The following is a 7,453-nucleotide window of genomic DNA, read 5'->3' as shown; positions in this document are numbered from 1 at the left end:
TTGTCAATTACATATGTTATACTATGCGTTTGAATCATTAAGTATTTTAGACGTCATACTTTTTTTCGTATCTTCACGATGGCTTTTTACCCGTTTAAATTTTAATGCTTCCAACTTTCAAAGCGCTGCACGGCTGGGAAGAGATGCGCACTTTTATCACTGTTGTTCATGTAGACGTAATCATGGATTCATGCAAACGTCATACCTGCTGTATTTTATTTTGTTTGTTTGTATAGTCGCGTGCGGTCGCGCAGTCTTTTTGGTCAGTTCCGATTACCTCCCATTGATGCGAAAACCTATATGACTGTTTTTTGTTATTTTTCTCTCTGTTAATTCACAAGTGGCTATGTAACATGTGTTACAGAATTGCACCGGTGTAAGGGTTAACATTTTATTTGTCACCAAGAGAATATAATTCATTATATGCGGGATAATGTGCGGGGGGGGGGGGGGAGGGGTGCAAACAACATTTTCACAAGCACATAACCAACAAAATGACATCGCATGCGCAGCACACAAAGTGCGTAGCACGGGTACCACTAGTATTTATGTAGTGTTGCATCAGAGTACACTTGAGATCCGCTGCGGTCGAGGGTGGTTTTATACCTCCGTCGACCCGCACTGACCGTACTGATAAGGACAATTGTGTTGGCGGTGGTAGATTGGTGTTAATGGTTTCAAGAACCGGAAGCTTAGCGCTCATCTAGATACAAGAGGAATGTCAAACACGCAGCTGCATTCCACTGCCGCCACCACCACCACCACCACCAACAACAACAAAACAAACCACTTTTTGCACCAAAAAGTATTGAAGAGTTCACTATAAAGTCGGATGAAATTAAGCTGAAACCACCATTTAACAGTCTAGTGTTATATGCATTGTCATAATTATTCTAATGTGGCCTACACCAGCAACAGAAACCATCCGTAAAACTGATGACACAAGAGAAGATGCAAAAAAGATTAAATTAATGTTATACAGGGTGACCCAAAAAAAAGAGTACCCAAACAAAACGTCATAAATTGAACAAAAATAAAGCAATCTTCATAAAATTTATTTACACACACAAGTAGCCTCTGCATGATTTGCACAGAAAATTTTAGCGTTCTAGCTTGTCTTTCAGGAAAGTTATGCTCATTCTACAGAACATGCTCCAAATGGCCTCCGCGCCGCTGCAGGCAAACTTGAACTCGCCGCGCAAAGTTATCAATCACCCGCACACACTCCTGTTGCGAGATTCTGCGAATGGTTGTTGCCGTGATGGCTCTCTTGAGTTCTGTGATTGTCTGTGGGTTGTTCCTGTAGACGTTGTCTTTCAGGAACCCCCAAAGATAGAAATCTGGGGGATTTAAATCCGGGGGAGGCCATTTGGAGCATGTTCTGTAGAATGAGCATAACTTTCCTGAAAGACAAGCTAGAACGCTATAATTTTCTGTGCAAATCATGCAGAGGCTACTTGTGTGTGTAAATAAATTTTCTGAAGATTGTTTTATTTTTGTTCAATTTATGACGTTTTGTTTGGGTGCTCTTTTTTTTTGGTCACCCTGCACATAGTTTTCATGATTGCTGTGTGACTGGTTTATTGACTGATATGATCAGTAACTGGGGGCTAAACGGCTAAGTCAGGCGAGCAACTATACTGCACTGACTATGGTCTGCTTTCCACTCAGAAACTGACTGACCGACAAACAAACGGATTGGCAGAAAGGAAAGGAAAGTGCAAACGATCGAAATACAGTATATAGAAGAAAAAGTAGATCACTGACAAAACGTGTGTGACTCTGTATGTCTCTTTGCGCCTTTATTGATACATGTAGTTAGTGATGTGTTTGTTTTTTTGTTTTGTTTTTTGTTTGGGTGGGTTTTGTTGGCTTATTTTTCTTTCGTTTCTATCCTTGTTATCTGAATACTTCTGTTGTTTCAAGGCCGACAGCAATGTTCACGGTGGTCAAGCGAAACGAGAAGTAAATGCTTCCACACAGCTTCCAGTCACTACGACAACAACAAAACAATCATCAGATCACAAATTAACACTACCCATTATAGTATCATCACATTAAAATATCATGTGTGGAGGAGTTCGAATATCACCGACTATGAACAAACCAGGGCGGGGATGTAGCTCAGTCGGTAACGCGCTGGATTTGTATCCAGTTGGCCGCTGTCAGCGTGAGTTCGTCCCCACGTTCGGCGAGAGATTTTTTTCTCAGAGTCAACTTTGTGTGCAGACTCAAACGGTCATACACGTAAAATTCCACTCGTGCAAAAAAAAAAACACACGAGTGTACGTGGGAGTTTCAGCCCACGAACGCAGAAGAAGAAGAAGAAGAAGTGTGCAGACTCTCCTCGGTGTCCGAACACCCCCGTGTGTACACGCAAGCACAAGACCAAGTGCGCACGAAAAAGATCATGTAATCCATGTCAGAGTTCGGTGGGTTATAGAAACACGAAAATACTCAGCATGCTTCCTCCGAAAACGGCGTATGGCTGCCTAAATGGCGGGGTAAAAAACGATCATACACGTAAAATTCCACTCGTGCAAAAAAACCGAGTGTACGTGGGAGTTTCAGCCCACGAACGCAGAAGAAGAAGAAGAACAAACCGAAGGTCATATGGTTATTATCCCACGCAGTTTAAAAGTTCAACCCGGACGATAATGATACATTGCAGAATGTATTAATAAACAATATTCCGTGTGACATAGTGTTCAACCTGTTACAAGCAAGTGCTGACGTGACAAATGTATCTATTAGTGGGTGTTTTTTTTCACGAGCGTTTAATTGATGTCGGTGAACGGACAGAACGGTAGGGAAATACAAATGTAACACTTGTTAATCTATTATCAAAGCCGTGTCATGTACCAGATCAATGGTAATAACGTGTCCTTTCAATGGCGATTTTCTAAGACTAGACAAATTACACTAATTTATCAAAGTTTGCCAGAACTTCCATGCAACGTGTACACACAGTCACCACAACTGTGCAAGCTACTCTGAACTCCTCACCGTCTATTCTCCAGCAAGACAACTCCGTGCTGCATCCTTACAATTCCACACACCAAAACCAAAACATACGGACCGCGCACTTTTACTTTCTGCGCACCCACACAATGGAATTCTCTCCCCTTTCACATCCGCCACTCTCAGTCACCCCAAGCATTCAAACGAGCACTTAAAACACACCTCTTCAAGAAATACAACCCCTGATTTTGTTTTTCTCAGTCCATCAGTAGGCTACATGTGGTGTATTTGTTGTTCTAGTGATAATGTGATAATGTATATAAACATCTAGGGCTGTTTTCAGTATTGTTGATAACATGTTCTGTTTGATTAAGGGTATTCAGCTGGTATTTCCTTGTTTTTCACTACCCATTTTATTCATGTTTTTATTACTTAGTTAGAGGAAGAATTTTGTGTAATGTATGTTTGATGGTGTATGCTTTTAATTAAGCGTTGTTGACTATGAATGTAGATGTAAATGCTTGTATAACTGTGTTTTAATTTTAAATGTGTCAAGCGCAAAGAGCATAATTGTAAAGTTATGATGTTGCGCTATATAAATGCTCATTTATTATTATTATTATTATTATTATTATTATTATTATTATTATTATTATTATTATTATTATACAAGGAATGCTTGAAATGACGGTCAAAATACTACGGCCCGCACAGCAAGCTTCAAAAGCTTACGGATTGATTTCCCTAGACAAATGTGCAAAAATCGCCACAGAAATTTCAGCAATGTTTAAAGTTTAAGGCAGTCTTTGGTGTCCTTTTTTTCGTACCGTGAAAAAAGTTATCGGCGATTTAAAGAAAGTTTGGGCGTTAGGTAGACTGCCGACGACAAAGAGAATCCATGATCGTGAGGACAAACGTCGTGAAGACTGATTGCCTTCCTTCGTTGAGCCCCAAGCTGCCTTAAACCGACAATTTAGGGCCAAAGCTTCGTGCTGCGAGCTTCGTGAAGATGACTTCGCCCAATTAATACCACTGAGGCTTTACACGAGGTTTTTATACCTGCTATTTTCGGGCGGACGTTTCGTCTGAATTTCTAAGTGACTGAATCAGCTAACTCTTAAAAAGGAAAGTTTAAAAATAATGATAAACCCCGCCTGAAGCTTACTCGCGTCACGAAAAACGTGAACTTAAAAGTGAATTGTTAGTTTTGAGTTCACACCGCTTAAATTCAACATTGCCCTTGCATGACAGTCAGACGTGTTGAAGGTTCTTATGTTCCACATAATGCCTCAATAAACAATGTGATTGTATATCCATCGTCAGTTTGTTTTTCACACTTAGGTCAGTGTTGATTGCCTCAGTCAGTAGTATGTTGTTGTTTTCGTTAAAATAGCGCGTCAATGTTCTCAGCGTTTTTGTCGTGCATTCGAAGTCATGATGCGATTGGTGTTGTGAGTCGCACTAACGTTATTGTGTGCGCGCGTCTGCGCAAGCAGTCTACGTATGACGGCTTACTAGTGCCAAAACCTGGGGTTACCCATTATCATGTGATAATTACTAATTAACGCTGTCAGTTACTGTTTTCACTCGTTAGTTACTCATTTTCACGGGATAATTACTCATTTTCACGGGAAAATGACTAATTTTTAGTTTTGGCACTAGCAATCCGTCAGGAAGTGAGCCAAAACTAAAAATTAGTAATTAACAGGTGAAAGTTAGTAATTTTCCCGGGAAAATTAGTAATTAACACGTGAAAATGGTGATTATCAAGGGAAAATTACTAATTTTCCCTTGATAATTACAATTATGAGGTTTTGGCACTAGTAAGCCCTATGACGGCTTACTAGTGCCAAAACCTGGGGTTACCCATTATCACGTGATAATTACTAATTAACGCTGTCAGTTACTGTTTTCACCTGTTAGTTACTCATTTTCACGGGAAAATGACTAATTTTTAGTTTTGGCACTAGCAATCCGTCAGGAAGTGAGCCAAAACTAAAAATTAGTAATTAACAGGTGAAAGTTAGTAATTTTCCCGGGAAAATTAGTAATTAACACGTGAAAATGGTAATTATCAAGGGAAAATTACTAATTTTCCCTTGATAATTACAATTACGAGGTTTTGGCACTAGTAAGCCCTATGACGGCTTACTAGTGCCAAAACCTGGGGTTACCCATTATCACGTGATAATTACTAATTAACGCTGTCAGTTACTGTTTTCACCTGTTAGTTACTCATTTTCACGGGAAAATGACTAATTTTTAGTTTTGGCACTAGCAATCCGTCAGGAAGTGAGCCAAAACTAAAAATTAGTAATTAACAGGTGAAAGCTAGTAATTATTGGTAATAAACACGTAATTATTAGTAATAAACACGTGAAAATGGTAATTATCAAGGGAAAATTACTACTTTTCCCTTGATAATTACAATTATGAGGTTTTGGCACTAGTAAGCCCTATGACGGCTTACTAGTGCCAAAACCTGGGGTTACCCATTATCACGTGATAATTACTAATTAACGCTGTCAGTTACTGTTTTCACCTGTTAGTTACTCATTTTCACGGGAAAATGACTAATTTTTAGTTTTGGCACTAGCAATCCGTCAGGAAGTGAGCCAAAACTAAAAATTAGTAATTAACAGGTGAAAGTTAGTAATTTTCCCGGGAAAATTAGTAATTAACACGTGAAAATGGTAATTATCAAGGGAAAATTACTAATTTTCCCTTGATAATTACAATTATGAGGTTTTGGCACTAGTAAGCCCTATGACGGCTTACTAGTGCCAAAACCTGGGGTTACCCATTATCACGTGATAATTACTAATTAACGCTGTCAGTTACTGTTTTCACCTGTTAGTTACTCATTTTCACGGGAAAATGACTAATTTTTAGTTTTGGCACTAGCAATCCGTCAGGAAGTGAGCCAAAACTAAAAATTAGTAATTAACAGGTGAAAGTTAGTAATTATTAGTAATAAAAATTAGTAATAAACACGTGAAAATGGTAATTATCAAGGGAAAATTACTAATTGTCCCTTGATAATTACAATTACGAGGTTTTGGCACTAGTAAGCCGTCATACCCAGGTTTTGGCACTAGTAAGCCGTCATACCCAGGTTTTGGCACTAGTAAGCCGTCATATCTACGTGCATGATTGTGCTGCTGTGATGATAGAGTTGTTTTGCGCCCTCACGGCGGTGAGATACACATATATGTGTTTCGGTGGTATCAGCCATTTGCACTGATGGCAGACTGACCGAAGTCTTTCACGTGCCACTGTGGTGACACGGGGGTGGGACATGGTTACTGTCTCTGACCCATGTCTGTCCCGGCCGGGATTTGAACCCGTGACTTTAGGATCACAAGACCAGTGCTGTTGTAAGAGTGTTTGTCAGCCCTTATTTTGTGCAGGGTGGATGGAAAAGCGTACACGTATGTGTCCGTCTATATTGGTGTTTCCGTGCAGGCGTATTCATCCATGCATATATATAAATGTTCAAGTACTGTTTTCTAAGCTCTCACCTCTCAATAGCCTTCCAAACTCTATTCAGGAAATAAAAAAGCACCAAAAAAACCCCTGGTTTTTTTAAGCCCACAAAAAGCACACAACAGAAAAACTTTCCGTACATGTCCACCAAGGATGGTTACAAAGGAAGGAGCTGTTAAAAAAACCATATGAGGGTGTTATTAATTAAGAGAGCGACCGAGAGGCCCATGGCGACAGTAAACGGTTGTTTCAGAAGGAACAGAGATGCAAATTCAATTTCACCAGTGAAGATTTTTCTTCGGATGATTGTAATTCAATACGACAAGCCCAGAAAGGTGCAATTTCGTTACCCAAAGCCTTTTTGCAAAAGAATTTCTGTTTATTTCACATAAGATAAGACAGCTTCCGGACTATAGTGAAAGTTTGTCACTTTGAACATTACACATGAGTCATAGACCAAACTACGGTGTATCGAATTTCGCCGCTTCACGCTCGAAAGCTTTCCTTCACACTTGAGTAAGCTTACTGAATGCCATTACACACAAAAAAAGTGTTGGCGAAACATGTCAAATATTATGTTACACGCAATCCAGCTACTTTATTAGCCACAGGCTGACTATAAATGCATTTGCAAACCAGTGTTTAGTGCAGTGGTTTAATTCGCAGCGGTTATTATTCCTGTCGCCTGGAGGATAACATATCCATACTTGCTCAAGCATTTAAGCCTCTCGACACTCACGTCAGATATGATGGGATTTTTAATCCATCATCAACAGCTCTGGAGAATGACCACGCTCATGATAATAGTGACTGTAAGGAAGACTTAAAATCGCTCACGACACGGCAATGTACAACAACAACATCAACAACAACAACAACAACAACAACACTGCAACAACACAAACCACACACACACACACACACACACACACACACACACACACACACACACGACACACACACACACACACACACACACACACACACACACACACACACACACACA

The sequence above is a fragment of the Littorina saxatilis genome, linkage group LG17 (genome assembly GCF_037325665.1).
Source record: "Littorina saxatilis isolate snail1 linkage group LG17, US_GU_Lsax_2.0, whole genome shotgun sequence".
NCBI classification, from domain to species: Eukaryota; Metazoa; Mollusca; class Gastropoda; order Littorinimorpha; family Littorinidae; genus Littorina; species Littorina saxatilis.
This window is presented reverse-complemented; position numbering follows the sequence as displayed.